Raw genomic sequence first — 20,670 nt, forward strand, 5'->3', positions numbered from 1 at the left:
TTCCTTTTTTTTTCCTCTCTCTTCATTATCTTATGAACTTTTTATGATTTTACCTCTTACATCTATATCTATTTGTTCCAGAAGAAAAGAAGTTATCAGGAGGAGTATTTCTGAAGAATTCTCTGAAACAAGATAAAGAAGGAAAATTAATATTTCCTTAAGGAAGCAGGGTTCAGAATAAACATGATATGAGACAGGAATATGGTCACATTTTTTTTTTTTACCGTATCATCACCAAATTGTCCTGAAAATCTTATATTAAAGTCACTTTCCTTTTCTACCTGTTTTTCAATGTTGTTTTGAAAAAAAAAAATCTAGAGTTCATTTATGGGTATGTTTCTAGACACTTCTAGACCATGGATGCACTCCATTTCATTGTTCTACTTGTTCCTTGAAGCAGTACCACACTTTCTCTGTATCATATTATTTAATAGGTCTTGCTATCTGGTGGAAAAGCTCTTATCACTTTGTTTTTCTTTAGGTGGGTATTTGCTATTCTTGACTCTTTACATTTCCATACATATTGTGAAATCAGTTGTCAATTTCCATTAAAAAAAAAATTAAGGCTGGAATTGTGGCTCATCGGCAGAGCGCTTGCCTCTCAAGTATGAGGCACTGGGTTCAATCCTCAGCACCACATAAAAATAAGTAAATAAAATAAAGGTATTGTGTTCATCTATAACTAAAAAAAATTTTTTTTAAAAAAACATTAGAATGTTGAGAGGAAGTATAGCAAATCTATAGATCAATTTATGAACAGCTGACATCTTCACAATTTTGAGCAGTTAGCTTTTTTTTTTTTTTTTTCAACAATACAACAATAGGGGCTGGGGATGTGGCTCAAGCGGTAGCACGCTCGCCAGGCATGCGTGCGGCCCGGGTTTGATCCTCAGCACCACATACAAACAAAGATGTTGTGTCCACCGAAAACTAAAAAATAAATATTAAAAATTCTCTCTCTCTCTTTCTCTCTCTCTCTTTAAAAAAAAAACAGTACAACAATATAGAAAAGTTTATTTAGTTCACACAAAAAATATGGAATGCTTCCCAAATTTGGGTGTCATCCTTGCACAAGGACCATGCTAATCTTCTCTGTATTGTTCTGATTTTAGCATATGTGTTGCCAAATCGAGCACCAGAGTTAGCTTTTTGATTGCTGATAATATTCTGAATACAGTCTTATCTGAAGTAGTACAAAATACCAGGAAAAGAAGCCATAGAGAAAAATATCTTCCAGGAATCCTCTCCAAAAAAGGGAGGAAAACAAACATGTCTCCTTAAGGGACCAGAATTTAAGACAAAGCCTGATTTTGTACATAGCTTCTGAAATAGTCCAGCCTGAAAAATGAAACCAATAAGGGGAATTTGATACAGGAAATAACAGGGATTAGAAACATTAAAAGAGCAAATAGGGAAAGGCAAGGAAAACCAGAGATTAGCAACCACAGCCAGCTGCTTCACCCCTAGGGATGGAAGGATTAAGGAAGGATGTGTCCTCCCTGCTTCCCAGAAACACAGGCCACTTCATAGAACTGCAGGCCAGAAAGGCGAGATTCATGGGGAGGAAGGGTTGTCTGATGGGAGCTGGAAATAGAGAAGAGAAGCAGCCCCTGTTAGAGATGCATCCTCTTCCTCCCAAGAAGAGAAAGAGGGAGAAACAACTTGGCTTTTCCTTCTTTTCACTGTTATTGCTTCTTAGTGGCTGAACCTATCTTGGACCTACTGACAAAAGCCTGAAAAATACAGTTTGCAAGACCAATTCTCCCATCCCCCAGAGATGCAGAATGGTGCAGAGGAGAAAAGTGGAAAGCAAACAGACAATGAATGGCATGTAGTTCAAAACCACCCAGGAGTCGAGGTATCACTAGTTCAGTTTATTTGCCTGTATGAATTCTGACTATGTCTCAAATACCGTGATGAACACATATTCCTCTTGCTATAGTAAATTACATGGTCAAACCCAACATTAATGGTGCAAGGGGGTACACTCCTATTGCTCTAGGAGAGTCCAGCAGCCAGTTAGGGAGTAACGGTGGGTGAGGTGTGGAGTAGACTCCAGTTCCAGTGATGGAGGGTGAGAGAGCATGGCATGTCGGGGGAATGGCATTACCATGGAAACCGCCTCCCTGAAAACACAGAATTCCTTGTGTTTGTGACCAATGAGATAAACATTTATCTCTTATGACTTTAAGGGTTTTTTTCCCTAATAAATAGCACCATATCAACAAATCATTTTCCTTGGGTAATTTGGTCCTGGCATACGTTTAGAATCTGGTTTCTTATGTCAGGTAAAACTCCTGAGGCACTTAGAAGTATTTACAAAATTACAAACCAAACCTTCATCTCAAGAGAGGATAGAGACTGTTTTGTTAGTCTACCAAATTGTAGATAATGTAACTCCTTGCAACTTGCATGTAGATAAGTATTAACAAAAATTAGCACTTCTCAAGAGAAGGCAAGAGGTAAAACCACAATCATTGGAGTGCGACAGGTCAGAGAATATTCTTCGCAGTCTGAAGTTTACATATAATGGAATGTGGCAGATGAATATATATATATATATATATATATATATATATATGACACTGACATTAGGAAGTAGGCAGGAGAAGGGTGCTTCAAGCCTAATGAGTTGACAAGACCATCAGGCTCTTGACAAATCTCTAGAGTTAGCAAAACATCACATGATACAGAACTAGAATGGAGGGTGCTTCATGTTCTTCTATGTGTCTCTCCCTCTAAGACATGCTCACTAAGTAGAGTAGTTTTGTTTTTCAAAGCACTTTCATTAATATTGCACATTGGGTTTTTATATTTTAAAAAAATGATGAAACAGACTGCTTAGGTCTCCAATAATCACTTCATAGATGAGGAAAATGAGGTTAAAATAAAAAACAAAACATCGTGTCCATGATCACATATTGGTAAGAGGATTGAGATTCGTTTTCATTAACTTCTTAAAAAATAATTTTTGCAATTTGTTTCTAAAAATTGAGTGTATTAACATAGAGCCAAGTGTGAAACACACAAATCTTAAGTGTATAAATCATTAGAGTTTACACATATATACATGCATATAGTCACCATCCAGATCCAGAACATTCCCAGAACCCCAGAATGCTTTTTCGTGTCTCCCCACCAACACTCCCACCATATATAGCCACTCTTCTGATGTCAACCACCAGAAATTATTTTAGCCTGTCAAAATTTTGTATAAATGGCATCATACACTTTGTGCTCTTTTTTGTCTGACTACTTTCACTTGGTTTCAAGTCTGTGGGAATTCTCCATGTTGTTATGCATAGCAAAAATTCATTTTTCAAATTGCTACATAGTATGCCGTAGTATAAACATAGAAGAATGTGTTTATGTATTCCACAGCTAGTGGATATTTGGATTGGTCCCAGTTTGGAAATATTATGAATAATGCTCTGAATATTTGTGTACATATGTCTTATGTGAGACATAGGCACTTTTTTCTAATGAATATTCACTTCTGTGTACACTTATTCAGCAGATCTAGCAGACACTACTAGTTTTCTAAAATGGCTATACCAGAGAGAGACTGGGTTTCAAATCTGGATTGTTTGGATGTCCCATGCTGCTCTTCTGTGATGTAACACCCTGGTGCAAACCCCCTGGAGTTGGGGGTAGGGACATTTCATTCCAGGACGTCTTGGGTAGAAAAAGACCAAACCACAGACTCTCAGAAAGGACTAATGCAAACCACATTTCACTTACTTCACACATTTGCTCAAAGCTTGGACCTAGAAACAGAAGTTATTCCTGTTTATTCAGTGCTAATGCAGAGTCAATGCAGGAAGAGTACTGAAGCCCACTGGGAGAATATTTTATTAATTTTGTTCATTTCCTTAACATCTTTTGCTTTAATATTTATTTCTAGAATTGACAGCAGAAAGACTAGATCAATGTGGCAGAATGAGAGGATGTTCCAGTCTTCTTCAACTTTAGGCTCCACAAGAGATCAGAGTGATGCTTCACACACATGCATCTGCATGGAAATCCAGGCCTAGATAAGTCTGTTGGGATGGTCCAGAGTTAATGAAAAGCCTGAATCATTGTTCCAGGAACAGGAGGGGAGATCCTTCAAGAACATGTTTGAAAGAAGTTGTGAGAGAACAGTTGAAGCTGTTTCCTGCATGTACCTTCCAAATTCATCATCTGCAAAATGCTATATGTATAATATAGGATTGAAAAATGTATACCCATTGTTTACAAATATTGATGCTACAATACAAGAGGAAGTATTCTGACAATCCCCCCACCAAAAATAAAATAAAATAAAATAAAAGCAGATGAGTTCATACTCGAGAAGAAAGATCTCAGACTCTCAGGACTAATGCAAAAGATTGGGGGAGCTTTGGGGTTCCTTCAAGCCCAGAAGCAGAAGGGGACTTGAAGGTAACTATTGGGAAGTCTGGCTGGGGTCCCTGGTAGAAGCACAGTGTGTGGTGGTTCTTCCTTCCTCCAACTTTAGCTGAGCGAGAGTACCTAAGGTGTCAAGCCCTCGTCCCATTCTGGTTCTTTCCACCTCTTAGCAGCTTACTACTCTGTGTCTCTGGTGCCTTGAAACTCACAGCCTCTTTCTTTTCTTCCTCTGAAACACACCTTCTCTCTATGGCACTCTTCCTAAGGATTTTTGAAACTTAAGTTCATCCCCAAATATGTATTTAAATATGTCACATTTGCAGCACCCAGCCAGCATTGAGGGCTGTGATCCTGAAATCACACCACTTACAGTCAAAGATGGCTGAGATCAAGAATCTGGAAGCAGACTTGTGCTGATTGTTTTGAGGTCTCCCTCTCCTGCTCTGCCTGCTGAATTCCTCTGGCCCTTCTCTCTGCAGTCATCCTCAGGAGTCATAAAATGTAAGTTGGTTCTGCCTCTGTGATTTTGGAAGATTTGGCTGACTTAGCTCTGAGAGGAGCATTCCACTGATGCAGAATTTTTCATTATTTATGGTGAATATTAGCGCATACTAACTCCCAGGCAGGCCTCTCCTCAACAAAAATGCTTTCTGTAGAGGTAAACTCCAGGAAAATTTCATGTAGGCTAATTTCAATTTTACACCTATGAATATTTTATTTCCCAATAACTCATAATGGCCCTTGAGGAACCATTATTGTTAAGTAAATATTCATAGTCTGAAACCTACCACAATATAATTGCCCATATTTTTGTTCTGGGTAACAGAAATAGAGATGTACCGTGGGTCACTTCTAATAAGTTTTGTTAAAGGATTGTTCCTCTCTCTTAGCTGCTTTTCTCTTTTCTTTCTTTCTTTCATTTACTCACAAAGCTCAGAAAAGAGTGCCAAATAATTTTAGACTTCCATAGAAACACAGTCTTGTTTGAAACTGTTAAATGACCAATAAATGAAGCAATCTTAACTTAATCTCTTTTTTTTAAGAAGGTATGTTATCTTAAAAGACATTAAAAAAAATAAAAGACTTGCTGAATGTGGTTTTTCCATACCTCCCAGAAGCACAGTGGAAAATTTACCTTTGGAAAGGACAAGGTCATTTTCAGGAATGTGACCCAAGGGGTGGAGTGGTAAACAAGTTTTGACAGACTAAAGCAGAATCATCAGGGTTCTCCAGATGTGGAGTCTGCTGGAAGATGAGTTGATTTCTAGGCCAGAGATAGAAGAGAAAGTAAAAAGGCAACCATAAAGTCCTACCAATTTCAACACAAGGAAGGACTGAAAAAAAAATGTTCAGAGAAGCATGAGGATGGGAGTTGTCTCTAGGGAAATAAACAGACTTGTCACTTCAAAGTGAACCCGAGTCCCTCGTTTCTTCCTTTCTTTCTTTTTCTTTTCTTTCTTTATTTTTTAACATTTTTTTTACTTTTATTTTATCTATTTATTTATTTGTATGTGGTGCTGAGGATCAAACCCAGTGCCTCACATATGCTAAGCAAGTGCTCTACCACTGAGCCACAACCCGTGCCCTCCTCATTTCTTAAATTCACCCAGAGGCTCCGTGAGATGGACAGACAGCATTCTTCAAAGGCCAGAGCAATGATGTGTTTGTACAGTAACCCACAAGACTTCATTGTAAAACTTTGGATGACATTTTGGACGGTGGGGATGTGAAGAGACAAAGGAAACAGGAAGTGTTTGTAAGAGGCAGAATGTCACACAGAGTTCCCACCCTCTGCTCTTGGTAAACCCACACATGATATTCTTGGAAGCGGCTTCATCCTTTGAGAGTCACATAGAAGGTGACACAAGGCTCAGGGCAGGTGTTGAAATACCAAGTCAGTCAGTGTCCCCCGATCTGTTTCTTTTCTTCCATTTCCCCTGGCCTTTCTCAATGAAAGGAAGACACCAAGGCAACTTTGGAAGACGAGGGAGTAACTCAGAGACTATTCTCTGTCTTCTTGTCATTCTGCTCCAGAGTAAGCATCCAAAGGAGCCCAGCTGCATCATCTGCCTGCCCCTCAAGAACCTGATTAACATCCCACCATACCATATCCAAAGGTGAGAAGGTAATCAGCACAAAATGTGCTATTATGAAGTGCTAGTCAATGCTGGGAGGCTCCAAACTCAAATTATTCCTGAAGCCATTCCAGAACAACCTGTTCCAGAAGACATCCAAAGTGGAATGAGAACATGAGTAGAATTTCAGATTCAGGGCAGAGGTTCCACCAGGGACACCCTTCCCATTAAGAACCTTCTTAGGATACCTCAGCTCATAACCTACGGTTCTTAACTGAGTGGGCCAGCTCTGCTCTGGATCACCTGGAATTGATAACTTTCATGGTAACAGCCTGGCGGTGGGGGTGGGGGGAGCCTGCTCATGTGGACATTTCAGTGAGTACTGTAGAATAGGTGGTAAGTTGGAAGGCCTTCCAGAACTCCTAGGAAGAGGGTATGGGTTCTTGTTTATCTCTGAAGCATCTAGCTCCAACTCAGAGATGATTGCCTAGATCAGTTGGTCTGCATCTTAGCAGGGTTAAAGGGGTGTTGATCTCAGAGCATCACTTGGCTGTTTCTGTAGTTTTCTTTTATCCAAAACTAACACATTTTACCTGACACTTACGAGCTCAGCCACATCTGAGACTTGGAATCTTCTGTGGTCTCTGTTAGGAGAGACACAGAATTTAGCATCAGGTCACATTTATATGTGGTCTGGCCCAATCTGGAGTCTGAGTTCTTATAACTAACTGGCCTTGTTTCTGATATATCTCTGTCCTGTTCCTAGCCACCTCCATTCTAGTCCAAGATTATATAACGTGTGGTTAAGAGTTTTAGACCTCTAATCAAATCCCACTTAGGCTACTTACAGCTGTGTAATTGTGGACAAGTAACCTAATGCTGAAACTTGCCTTCCTTATCTATTAAAGAAGGATAAGCTGGGCACAGCATGCCTGTAATCCCAGTGGCTCAGGAAGCTAAGGCAGGAGGATCACAAGTTCAAAGCCAACCTCAGCAAAAGCCAGGTGCTAAGCAACTCAGTGAGACCCTATCTCCAAATAAAATACAAAAAAAAAAAAAATGTGGCTCAGTGGTTGAGTGCCCCTGAATTCAATCCTTGGTACTCCCCTCCAAAAAAAAAAAAAAAAAAGAGGGTAACAAGGCCAGCCTCAGAGGCCTGGGCTATGCACCAAATGAGATAGTTTTTGTAAACCCTCTAGCACTATGCCTGGTATGTGGAGTGCTCAAGACATGGCAGCTTCTAATATGTTTTCAGAAATAACGACTTTATTGAGATATCACTTGCATATAACAAAATATATCATTTCAAAGCATACAAGTGGGTTTTTAAAAGTATTTTGGGGCCATCCCTGCCATCACTGCCACAAGTCTCTGTTATCCTTCATGGTCTCCCTGCTTTTGCTCTTCTCTCTCTCTCTCTTTTTTATTTTGAAGAAATATAATTGTATTGCTTTCATATTCATTGAGTAACTCCACTAATAGAAAAGGAAAGTTTAGAATACATTTGATAATTCTACTTAATAAATATAAAGATCAGTAAATTAGGTAGATAGAAACATATAGTAATATTATTCTTTATTATTATTACCTAGTAAGAAGATAAAAATCACCATGATTATCACATTGGTGGTTGCAGTGGTATTCATACCTGATGATTTTCTAGAAGTTCCTTCTGCTATTGACTCTACTTTTAGGCAGGTTACACATTTCCTTGGGTTGCTTTTTAAAATTTCCATGGTGAGCCAGGTGTGGTGGCGCCTGCCTGCAATCCCAGCTGCTCAGGGGGCTGAGGCAGGAAGATGACGAGTTCAAAGCCAGCTTCAGCAAGAGCGAGGTGCTAAGCAACTCAGTGAGACCCTGTCTCTAAATAAAATACAAAACAGGGCTGGGAATTAAGTGCCCCTGAGTTTAAACTCCAGTATCCACCCACCCCCAAAAAGTATTTCCTCAGCGAATGCTCTCACAGAAAATTCAAAATAAAATTCCCATGAATCTTGAAAAATGTCAAGTCTTTAGAGCCCTAAAGTGTTGCTCTTGTCTCTTTATATGGTCTTTCCTCCACTTGGAGCCAAAAGGGGCATATACTAGAATGATTGGTCAGGTATTGCTACTCCTCTGTTGGAGATGCTCCAATGGCTTCCATCTCTCTCACAAAGCAAGAGTCCTTGTGGTGTCCACCAGCTCTTTATGATCTGGTTTCCATTACCTGTCTCACTTTTCCTCCACTTCTCCCCCTCACACACACTTCTCCAGCAATACTGGCCTCTGTACCATCCCTGATACCTGCTAAGCACCTTCCTGCCTCAGGTCCTTTGTACTTACTGTGCCCTGACACAGGGCCAGAACTCCACATGCTCCCTCTGTTTTACCAAAACTAATATTACACTGAGACTCTCAAATAACTCTCAGACCACACAGTTTTATGCCAGTAAAGCCTTTACTGCTGGCCAGTGGTGGACACTCTACTCTCCAAAAGTGAGATGGTCAGAGTGACGCATCCGCCTTCATTTGGCTTCATATTTAAGCCAAAAAAACCACAAAAGGGATGTTTGGGGGTTTAGCCAATGTAAACAAGCAAGTACAGAAGCTGAGTTGGGCAGTTAATGAGACAATGCAATGGGTACATTGGTATTTCCCACAGGACTTTCCAGGTTGGCATAGCAGCAAGCAAGCAGACAGGAAGTGGGTCAAAATGACCCTAGTTGAGTACAAGTTAGAGAATGGTTACTAATGTCTAGACAATTAATCTCTCACAAGGTACATTGTCCAAGAAATATGGAAAGCAAAGAGAACAATTTTACATTGTATAAGAACTGCTAGGTAACTATTAATGGGTACAGAGGTGCGGCCTTCCCATAGGAGAAGCATTTCTTAATGATATGGAGTCTCAGGGTAAAATGGAGTCTGTTTGGTCATTGCCTAGGCTGGCCCATATCACCTCCTACCTCCTTTAGAGCTTTGCTTCAGTGTCATCTTTTCAGTGAGACCATCACAGACCTTCCCCCTCTTTCTTTGTCAAAATTCCCTATCCTTTCTTCTGGCTCACTGTTCTCCCAAGGATTTATCACCATCAGTAAAACACCAGACATGTTTTACTTATCTGTTGCCCATATCTTCCATGAGGGCATGGGGGCTTGCCTGTCTCATTCTACAGTCTACTGCCAGGACCTAGAGCAGGACTTGGCTTGTGGTGGCTGCACAGTGCCTGTTGTTGAATGAATGCATGATATATAAGCAGATATAGGAACTGTCATTAGGGAAGACAGTCCACCAACAGATGGTCTAGTTTGGGAGCCAAAACTATGACATTGAGTAATTTGAGGAAAGGTGGGCCTTTCGTACCCACACAAAACAAGATATGGACCGTAGCCCCTGAGCTCAATTCAGTTTGACAAGAAACTTCCTGCTGAAAGTCTGATATTGCATGTATTGTTGGAATTCAAGGACAATTACGTCATACAGTAACTGACCTCAGTGAGCCTATTAGGACTTGGAAGAAGCAAATAAATACTGATGCTCCTTGTTTTATGATGGGATTTTTCATGAAAAACCTCTGCTAAATTGAAAAATCTCACAAGTTGGAAATGCACTTAAAACAATCTGCAGAATGCCCCAGATTAGCAACAGAGTCCAGTGTGGAGAATCAGTTGTTTTCCATGGTGATTGTGTGACTGGGAGCTGTGCTTTATTGCTGCTGCCCAGTATTGCATGAGAGAATTGCACTGCACTTGGGTATCCAAGGAAAAGACCAAAATTCAAAATGTGTTTTCTACTGAAGGTACGTGGCTTTTATATCATCATAAATTTGAAAAATTGTAGGTCAAACTAGCATTGGAGTTCAGGGACCGTCAGTAATTTTAATACAGGATTTTGAGAGCTACCTTAGAAGAAAACACAAAATACAAGTTAGGGCCAATAGAGGTATTGAAGGTTGGCAGGGGGGCTCTCAAGGCTTCCATGGTGGTGATTCTGAGCTTTTTCAATAAACATGTCAGACGAGTTTATTGTTTCATAGGATGCATAACACTGAAGACAAAACAGCAGTTTCCAGGCAGTGGGGCTCTGGTGTTGGAGCTGGAGAGCCAAGTGATACATTTTCAGGGATCTCAAGATGGGTTAATAGCACATTGGTAGCTTAAATTTTGTTATGATGGGGGAAATTACAACACAGAAACTAGCTGTATGACTATCAGGGTTTCTCTCTGCATGCCTGCCCAAGGCAGCGGGTTGCTAAACATTACTAGCCCACTCCTAGGCACAGGACAGGTGTGCTACTGTGGCTTGTCTTAGAGGATGGTTATAACAACTGACAATCAGAGACAGTACACCCGGTGATAGAAGGTGAGCGGGGCCTTTGTGGCAGGTGACATTGGATAAGTCAAAGTGAATATACTGGTTGGAATAGAGTCATGTCTACTTGGAACCTCAAATGTGCTCTTATTTTTAAAATAGGGTTTGTAAAAATGTGGTCAGTTAAGGTGATGTCACGTTGGATTAATGCAGGCGCTAACTCCTGCAACTGGTGTCTTTATAAGAGACAGGAGAGGGAGCTTTGGATACAGAGACACAGAGGAGACCCAGGGAAGGTCACATGAAGAGGGACACAGGAATTTTTGTGATGCAGTTAACAAGGCAAGAAATGCCAAGAACTGCTGTCAACCACCAGAAACTGGGAAGAGGCAAGGAAGAATCCATTTTGATGGGTTCCAGAAGGAGAAAGGCCCACTGACACCTTGATTTCAGACTTTAAGCTCTGGAACTGTGAGAAGACAAATTCCTGTTGTTTTTAAGCCACCCTAGGAAAGGGACACAGAACTGTCTTATAAGGACAAAGGGGCAGGAAGGTGGGAGGTGTAAGGGATACCTGGGGAACAGGGAAGAATAAGAATGGTTGGCACTCATTGAGGGCCTTCTTACATCTCCTTCATCCCTACAATGGGCTTCCCATATTGTAAACATCATTTCTGTTCATCTTTAAAATACTCCTATGAGATGTAGGGCCATTCCCTTCATTTTGTAGGAAAGAATACCGAAGTTAAGAGAAGTTAAGCAACTTACTGAAAGTTGCACATCTTGCATTCATTTCCTCTTCTTTTCCCTCTTCACACAGCTTTTAATGACAGAACTGATATCTAAAACAAGCTCATTGACTTTTAATACCCATATTCCTTCCCCTGTGACACTCTACCTGGCAGGTGTTCTTCCCAGGTGGGAAAGGGTCATCTCAACAGTGTCAAATGATGGAGTCAGTGATGGGATATTAAAACTCTTAAATAAACACACACACACAAACACACACACACACACACATAAAGGAGATTTTAGGACCTGCTATCGTTTGAATGTTGAACAATCCTCAAAGGCCTATTTGTTAAAAGATTGTTCCCCAGGTGACACTAATGGGAGGTGGTGAAAATTTTAGGAAATAGGGCCAGTGGAAGGTCCTTAGGTCATTGAGCTCAAACCCCCCTTTCTCTTTGTAAATTAATTATCTCAGGTGCTTTGTTATAGTTATGGAAAGCTGACTAATGTAGGACTTCAGTACAGTTCAAGGCCTTTTTCATTGCAAAGATCATCTCAATCTGGTAGAAAGATTCAGAAGTCATTTAAGAATAGAATTTTGAATCATCACAGAAATGTCAAGAAAAATCCTCTGAGAGAACTGAGACTCATTATGTACATGGAAACCACCATTATGTTCAGAAGTGATCTGAGAGCTGCTGTTTATGGTGGCTAGAATCTTTTACTTTTCTCAAATGACATCTTTTCTTTGGCATCACAAATGCATATCATGTTAAAAGAAAAAAAGATTTAGAATAGCAGGCAATAGTCAAAATTCTACACATTTTTTACTCAGAAAAAATTACTAAAAAATAGATATGTTCTGGGGCTGGGGATGTGGCTCAAGCAGTAGCATGCTCACCTGTCATGCATGGGGTGCTGGGTTCAAACCTCAACACCACATAAAAATAAAAAATAAAGATATTGCATCCACCTAAAACTAAAAAATAAATATTAAAAAAATAGATATGTTCCCATTAGAATTATAAGGAATCACATCAAACAATTGTGGTTAGCATTGTGATTGCATTTATAAAATATTTAACTGATAAAAGCCACCAATGATTCCCCTTGGTAGATACATGTAAAAAAAATGCTCTGAGTTATATAATATTAGGATTGCATTGAATTTGTATATTGATGAAGTAATCAACCCAGTACCTAATAAATAGGGCTTTCCTAACACAGGTGCACTAGTTGAATAGGGAAAGAAAAAGTTATAATTTCATGAATTCCCTACCTTACTTTGTGTGTAAGTCAGCTTCTCATTGCTGTGACCAAAATACCTGACAAGAACAATGTAGAGGAAGGAAAGCTTATTTTGGCTCATGGTTTCACAGGTTCAGTCCATGGTCAGTCCACTCCACTGTTCTAGGCCTGAGGTGATGGCATATCATCATGGCAGAAGGGCATGGTAGAGGAGAGCTGCTCAAATCAGAGCAGGTGGGAAGCAGAGAGATGGGAAGATCCACCCTTCCAGGGCAAGTCCCAGGTGACCACCTTCCCAAACCACACACCACCTATTTATAGTTACCACCCAGCCCATTCAAACTAGGATGGACTGATTAGGTACAGTTTGCATAATACAATAATTTAACCTGTAAATATTCATGAGTCAACACTTTTGAAGGATACTTCTGATCCAAACCATAATACTTGATTTACAAAATTACAGCCTATATATGGGATATGACTTTCTCCTCTTTTTAAAAATTTTATTTGTTCTGTTTAGATATACAAGACAGTAGAGTGCATTTTGACATTTTATGCCTACATAGCGTATAACTTAGGATCCCATTCTTGTGGTTGTACATGATGTGGAGTTACACTGGTTGTGTATTCATATATGAACATAGGAAAGTTATTTCAGATTCATTCTACTTTCTTTCCTATTCCTTCCTTCCCTTCCCTTTATTCTCCTTTGTCTAATCCACTGAACTTCTGTTCTTCACCCCCCTCCTTTTTGTGTGTTAGCATCTGCATATCAGAGAGTACATCTGACCTTTGGTTTTGGGGATTGGCTTATCTCACTTAGCAAGATAGTCTCCAGATCCATCCATTTACTGGCAAAAGTCATAAAATCATTCTTTTTATGGCTGAGTAATATTGCATTGTGTATATATACACCTCACTTTCTTTATCCATTCATTTTTTTTTAAGGGCACCTAAATTGGTTCCACAGATTAGCTATTGTGAATTGAGCTGCTATAAACATTGATGTGGCTGCATCACTGTTGAATATTGAATTGAAGTCCTTTGGGTATACACCAAAGAGTGGGATAACTGGATCAAATGGTAGTTCCATTCCAAGTTTTCTGAGGAATCTCCATACTGTTCTCCAGAGTGGTTGCACCAATTTGCAGTCCTACCATCAATGTATAAGTGTATCTTTCCCGCTACGTCCTCCTCAACATTTATTGTTACTTGTATTCTTGATAATTGCCATTCTGACTGGAGTGAGATGGAATCTCAGTGTAGCTGATTTCTTCTGATTTCTAAATTTATTAAAAGTCTAACATTTCAAATGCTGACATTTGCCTATTTGGTTTAAATTGGAGAGGGGAGGGTCCAGGAATTGAACTTAGGGGCACTTTACCACTGAGCTACATCCCCATTTTTTTCTTTTTTTAAATTTTGAGACAGGGTCTTGCTAACTTGCTGAGGCTGGCCTCAAAAGCTCCTGTGTAGACTCATGAATATTCCTGCCTCAGAGTTGCTGGGATTACAAACATGCATCACTGCTCCTGGTTTTATTTAGATTTTTTAAATGTGATAGTTAGCATCTTTTATCTGTGATTTAAGACTCTGGAGTCTGAAGTCTGCTTAACAGAAGGAATTGATTTGTCTCAGGCCTGAATCTCACTGGAGCACTCAATGCAGATGGAAAACTGATAGCTCAAAAGCCAAGTATGACCTTCTGGTGGGTTATGTTTGTCTGCACTGGTTGATTCTTTTAAATCTTTGAATTTAAGCCTTCAACTGCAGCTTAAACTCTCGTGTTTACCACATTCTGCCTCATTATGGCCTCACAGCCAGCCATGCAGTTTCTACAGTTGGTCACCTACGAGGCCTTTGAAATCATTAGCTTCTGTGATCTTGAAGGGAAGGCTTTGGGCAGTTTTCCCCACACTTGCAAAATTACTTTCATTATCTTGATTCTGCTTCTAATTACTGGGAGAGACATTAGTTCTTCATACCTCTGAAATGATGAGTGGAATTTCTTTTCTCCTCAAGTTTAAAACCAACTCAGAGGGAACAGAAACCTTACTGATGGGAAGGCTTCAGTCTTGGAGGCAAAAATGATGCAGGTGAAAGATCAAATTGAGTGGGACCAGGTAGAAAAGGACTTTGAGCAATCAGAACACAGAACTAGGGGAGAGGGAGTCCCCACTGATGAGTGACAGGTAGTGTTGTCATGAAAAAAATTCCTTCCCAGAATTTCTTGGACAATTTATATACTTTTTCTAGTCTCAAATTATGAGACAAATCAGTTGAAAAATGGGAAAAATATAAGAAAGTATTTCAATTTTCTCTCGGTTTTTCTTTTCTGTCTTTCTTTCTTTTTTCTTTTTCCAGTGCTGGGGACTGAACCCAGGGCCTTGGGCACACCAAGCAAGCGCTCTACCACTAAATTACATCCCCAACTCAACCTATTATAATTCTCCAGGGAAAATTAAAGCTCAACAGTCATCAGAGACACTCCTTGTTTGAAGAGATCCACGGAAAGTAAAATCAGGAAACAGTGATCCAGGAGTTGAAGGCTGAGGTGGACATTTCTGGGAACCAGAGAAAGAGAATGTCCCAGAGATGTCATGGGGGTGATCAGTCTGTCTTGCTCAGAGTTGTTACCTATTAGAAGTGTGTTTTCTTGGCTGTAATATCCAGAGCTCGGTTGTGCCAGGGCAATGGGGGAAGTGGCTGCAAGGCCAAAGAAAGTGCCTGGAAAGACATATGATTCATTGGGGAATACGGGACTGCAGTGACTCAGGGATGGCGGGTTGGACAGGTAGCACCTCATCCCTTAAGGTGCTTCTCCAAGTCTTTCTGAGTGTTTGGTCCAAGGGTGGCCTTGGATGAGTAACACGTATCCTTTTCACAGTGCCCTCAGTTTCACCCGAGTCACCACTGACAGAGGGGTTTTGTGTTAGGCTGAAGGAACAGTGACATCATTGCATTAACTTGCTTGGTTTGCTTGCATGAGCATCATCCCAAGTGATAGCACCGGTTATGGGTGAGTTCTGCTCCCTCACTTGTTGAAGTATAACATGAGAGAAGCATATAAAGCAGGGTTTATTTAAAAAGAGGTGACATAGACTTCTCCCGGGAGGGCCATAACTAGTATCTGGTATCTCAAGAGTCCAGGGTGTTCTGCCTTTTTTGTAAGACTTAAGCTTCTTTTGTTCTCCTGCTCTCTTCCCCTTATCTCTCTCCTTCCTGCACACATGACTAGGCCCAGGAGATGGCCAAAAGGTGAGGAGCAGATGGGCTCCTGGAGGGGCCAAGTTGGAGAGATCTGGACAGGAAGGGGGCATAATTAACAACTCTCTGTAGAAAGGGACAATCCCTGAGACAGGTTACCTTAGCAACAGGTTGGAGCAGCGGCAGGTTATCTTGATAAGGATGGAGGAAGGGAAATTAACCTTTCAATTCCTCCTTCCTCTGGATCTGACCCTTGCCTATCTGCCTGTCTAATTCTGGCTTCACAAGGAGTGAGTGTCCTGGGGTACAAGAAAGAAAGTAGCTTTCTACAGATAATGCTAATCTCCCCCAGTTCCCAGTGTGCATAAGAGAAAGCCAGTGTTCTTCAAAATAGTACGTATCTGGACATCCAGGCCCAGGCTTGTTCTTATTGTTCCATTAATTTGTCTAGGTTTGGGGGGGAAAAGGGAACAGAGTATTGAGGGACATAGTGTTTTTCTGTCCACCTCTTCTTTAAGAATGATACACTGGCCCTGTCTATTGCTAACTGAGAGTCATACTTGAAGATAAAAAATATTAATAACTTCATACTTTGTATAGCATACCATACACAGATCCTAGGAGTGTGTTCCCAGAAATAACTTTTGGAAGCAAAAAGTCCACAAATCAGTGACTTTGAAATGTGATTTTTGTGCAATGCTGTTAACTTTGCTAAATTAGATTCAAATGCTGGGTTATTCAAAACTTATTCAACAATGTTTGCTGGCATTTTGCAACGGTTGGATATTTGCTATAGGCTAAATTTCTTTATAAGTACTACTAAACAGAAATGTCTTATTTATTTAAAAATGTTAAGAAACTTATAATAATGAGTAGAAAATTTCTGACTTTCAAGTCTTAAGGATGTGGGAAAATTACAGCGAATGAGGATATAAAAAGGTGAGGAGAGTCTGTTTTGAAACTTTGCCTAGGGCCAGACTTGTTCTGGGAGAAAAAATAATGGTCTCCAGAAGGCAATGGATTTCTACAGGAAAGAAACGTTATCTAGCAAATGTCACAGGCTACAGAAGCCAGAGGGATTTTTTTTTTCTTGCTTGTCTTATCTTCAGTTTCATCTGGAAACATCATTTTACTTTGGTCTTGACTAAGAAGTCAGCTCACTTGCCTAAGGAGTCTTAAGGCAAGGTGGCAACCTGGGTTGCCGTTTTGATCATGGAATCAGATGTCTTTCACTATTCTGAGGCCCAAAGAGCCTTGGGTGAAATAGCGAGTTCTGCAGCTTCCCACAGACCCACTGTGTTTGTTCCAGCCCAAAATCTATCTGGGAGGAACAAGATGTGATCAAACCATATCAGTTTCTCAAAGTACAGTGATTGCTCTTTTGAAAGGAAATTGTTTTTTATCTCTAGTGTGATAAACTGTGGGACAAAGTGTCTGCACCAGATGCCCTCTGGTCCTGGGAGGCCTGCAGAGAATATGAATGAAAAGCACCAGGCATGTGCTTACCTTCTCACTCCAATCCAAGTCACAATGAGAGCCTTTTGGTTGCTTATCAGAGCCCATAAGCAAAAATATTGTGATGTTAGTAATAAACACTAAGCCAGCAAGATGTTCTTCAGAACAAATCTTTGCAGGTTTAAGGAAGTTGCTATAGTATTTGCTTAAAATTTGAATCTGGAACCCAAGCCAGTATAAGTCCTGTTTATTAAGGAGAATAGGCAAGCTGTGGCAAATCTCCAACCCTCTTTTGGGAGAGTCTTCAAACCATGGGTAAGTAGTACATGTCCGAAATGGTTTAAGTGTGCTGTTGCCTGCAGTAAGAGAAGTTGATTGAGATGATCTACAAAGGCCCTTTTGGTTAGAGCCACCCAATCCTGAAATATTCAATTTATACAAACAGCTCATACTTTGGTAAAAGAAATAGTGAAAACCAGAAAGACATTAGATTTCAAGAGACCTCTTCGCTAATATGAGATCACATAGCTAACTTCAGATGGCCTTTCAACTCATTTGGTAAATGTTAGTTGGCTGTTCATACACCAGACGTACGTGAGCACTGAGCAAGTGTGTTTGCATTCACCAACATCTCAGCCTCTCTCTCAGGCTTTGCCAGGTTTCCAACCCACAACTGGCTGACCCTTGGTTTAAATAAATGCTACCATTTATTTAAATGAATCCTGAAGGAAATCAGCCTCTTTCCCCAGAGAAGAAACATATTCCATTCCATCAAGATCTGTTCACTTCGGCAGCACAAGTACCATTCTATCAAGATCACAGTTCTCCACCTCTCTGAAACTCATCATGTGTGGCAAATCATAAATCTCTTCAAAACTGTCAAAGCTGACAAGGACCAAATTAAAGCACATAGGCTGTGGACTATAGGGTTTTGAAGAGGGCAGAACATTAGCCAAATGGGAGAAAGTGGGATTTAGTCAGCCAGCGAGCATTTATTCAGGTACTCCAGGGCTGAGGTCAGAGTCTGTGGGCTGCTAATGAGTTATTGGGTGGGTTTGAAAGACGACTAAACTGCAGAATGATCCTGAAATGTGGTGGAGAGGACTAAATATGAGATAAGCAATTTGTACCAATTGAAAATTTAGTTTAGGGGGTGGCGGAGGATGTGTACCTCCTGACTGATTCTGGGGAGGCTTATGCTGGGCTTCGAATGAGTGGGGGACTGAAGGTTTGTCCACGTGTGGAGGATGAGAGGGTGCCAGTGCAGCAGATGCTGAGGGAGTCCCTGGTGCCCTTGGGCCTTAGCAGTTTATGCAGGTCAGCCTCACTTCCAACTGGCAGCATCTGCCTCTTTGCATCAGGGCTTTGTCTAGTGGCCAAGGACTGCTCTACCCATGCACATAGTAGGCCAACCATCCTGGAGAAATAGCACCCTGCTCTTCGCAGCTTTCAACCAAAGACTGACGGAAATTGGTGTTTATATGCCTCAGCTCCCTCATTCCTTGTGCGAGATAACAAAGACTCACATTCTGCACTGGCTGCAGTTTCCCAGTAAAATCAATCTCCAGTTTAGGTGTGGTGGCACATGCCTATGTTCCCAGCAACTCAGGCAGGACGATTGCGGGTTTGAGGCCAGCCCAAGCTATTTAGTGAGGCCTTAAGTAACTTAGTGAGGCCTTGTCTTAGAATAGAAAATAAAGGGGGCTTGGGATGTGGTTCAGTGGTGAGTGCCCCTGCGTTCTATCCTTGGTACAAAAAAAAAAAAAAAAAACAGTCTCCAGTAGTCCACAATGGTAACTTGCTTGATTGCTTGATAACTTTCCTCCTACCAGCTTCCTTCCTTCCTTTGTCTCAGTTCCTCATTCCTCTATTCAAATAAACTATTTGCACTTGAATTTGTGCCTCAGAATCTTTTTATGAAGGGAATCGAAACTAGACACATAGGCAGTGAATAAACAATCCGAAGGTCCCTTTGGCTCATTATTTTCCATCTTGTAATCCACTGAGGCTATCAGAAAGCAGAGTAAATGGGGTCTGACAAGCACTGTTCCCCCACCCAGAAAATTCAAGGGCATCTTCTCCTCGTACCAAAGAAACCCTGCGCCTTGGGGAATAGCTGTCACAGTGTCAGCTCTGGCCTCGTATTACTGAACCACACACCATCACCTCCCATTATGGAATATGAGAGCCGTCAGGAAAACGCTGAAAAACTGGTGGCAGAATCCTTGTTGTTGCCTCAAGAAATCTCCTGTGTGCCACTTCATCCCTGACCCCATCTGATATGAAAGTGCATGAAACACTTTTAAGTGCAAGTCGAATCACTAATGGAACCCTTAGAGAACAAGTTTTAAAGATCCTGGAAGCTAATGTGCTCACACTGAACACCTCAGCACAAGTCAAGTGGACAGATTGATTTTTGGTCCTCCTCCAAGATTGGGCCAGGTGACAATCACAGAATCACGAAGACACACGGAGAAACTGTTTCCTCCTTAATGAGGTTAAAGCCCTTGCAAATTCAGCACTCAGAATAGTGCTGTTTGGGGGTATATGCATTTGGGCTTGTTGGGGAGAGCAAATGTTGCCTATGTCTATATGCTAATAAAAGTTCAAGTGGGGAGTTGGAGTGGTCATTTGTCATCATGGGTGGTTATTTAGCAACCTAATGCCCTTCCTTTGGTGATGTGGATCATGATGGAAGGCAGGATCTACTTCCTACTATAGATGGGAGTCAAGCTAGATGCCCTTTCTCTGGTCCCCAGCCACTAGAAGACAGTCGTATAATCCAGACTCAGCAAATCACTTGCTCACACTAGGACTTTTCATTTGGTCTCAGGGACAGTTTCGAATTCCATAGCAACCATGGCATCTGGCTCTCTGCTCAGGTGTGGGGATGTCCAACAACCACAGTGGCAGCAGGGTCAGAGTTTGAGACATTCTAACCTGATTGTCCTTGAAGCATGACTTTGGCTGTGTCCGTGCTGCCCAGCTTCCCTCAGATCCTGTTTTTAAAACCTGGTTATCATTCTTCTAGTCAATTCCATCAGCTACCCACTGCCTCTCCATTACAGAACTTGGAGTTCAGTTCTCTAATGTACAACTCAGTATCCTGACAGGCACAGAAATTGATATTCCATCATGTGCAGTCTCCTCTGGAGGTCAGAGACCTGGGATCTTGTCCAGAGAGCATCTAGATGTTGTTAGGGAGGACTTTGTCTCCTTCCCTTTAGCAGGACTAACTGCTTAATTGCTAAGGCGACTTTCCTACTCTAAA

The 20,670-nt window shown here is 40.9% G+C and overlaps 1 non-coding gene across 1 annotated transcript; it reads right to left on the reverse strand.

Moving 5' to 3' along the window:
* Positions 1–1,029: 1,029 nt before the first annotated feature.
* LOC113180715 (U6 spliceosomal RNA) lies at positions 1,030–1,136 on the reverse strand. The gene has a single exon (XR_003300504.2). It is a non-coding gene; the product is annotated as a U6 spliceosomal RNA (small nuclear RNA).
* Between the last annotated feature and the right edge of the window lie 19,534 nt (positions 1,137–20,670).

This window comes from Urocitellus parryii, chromosome 6 (genome assembly GCF_045843805.1).
Source record: "Urocitellus parryii isolate mUroPar1 chromosome 6, mUroPar1.hap1, whole genome shotgun sequence".
Taxonomy (NCBI): domain Eukaryota; kingdom Metazoa; phylum Chordata; class Mammalia; order Rodentia; family Sciuridae; genus Urocitellus; species Urocitellus parryii.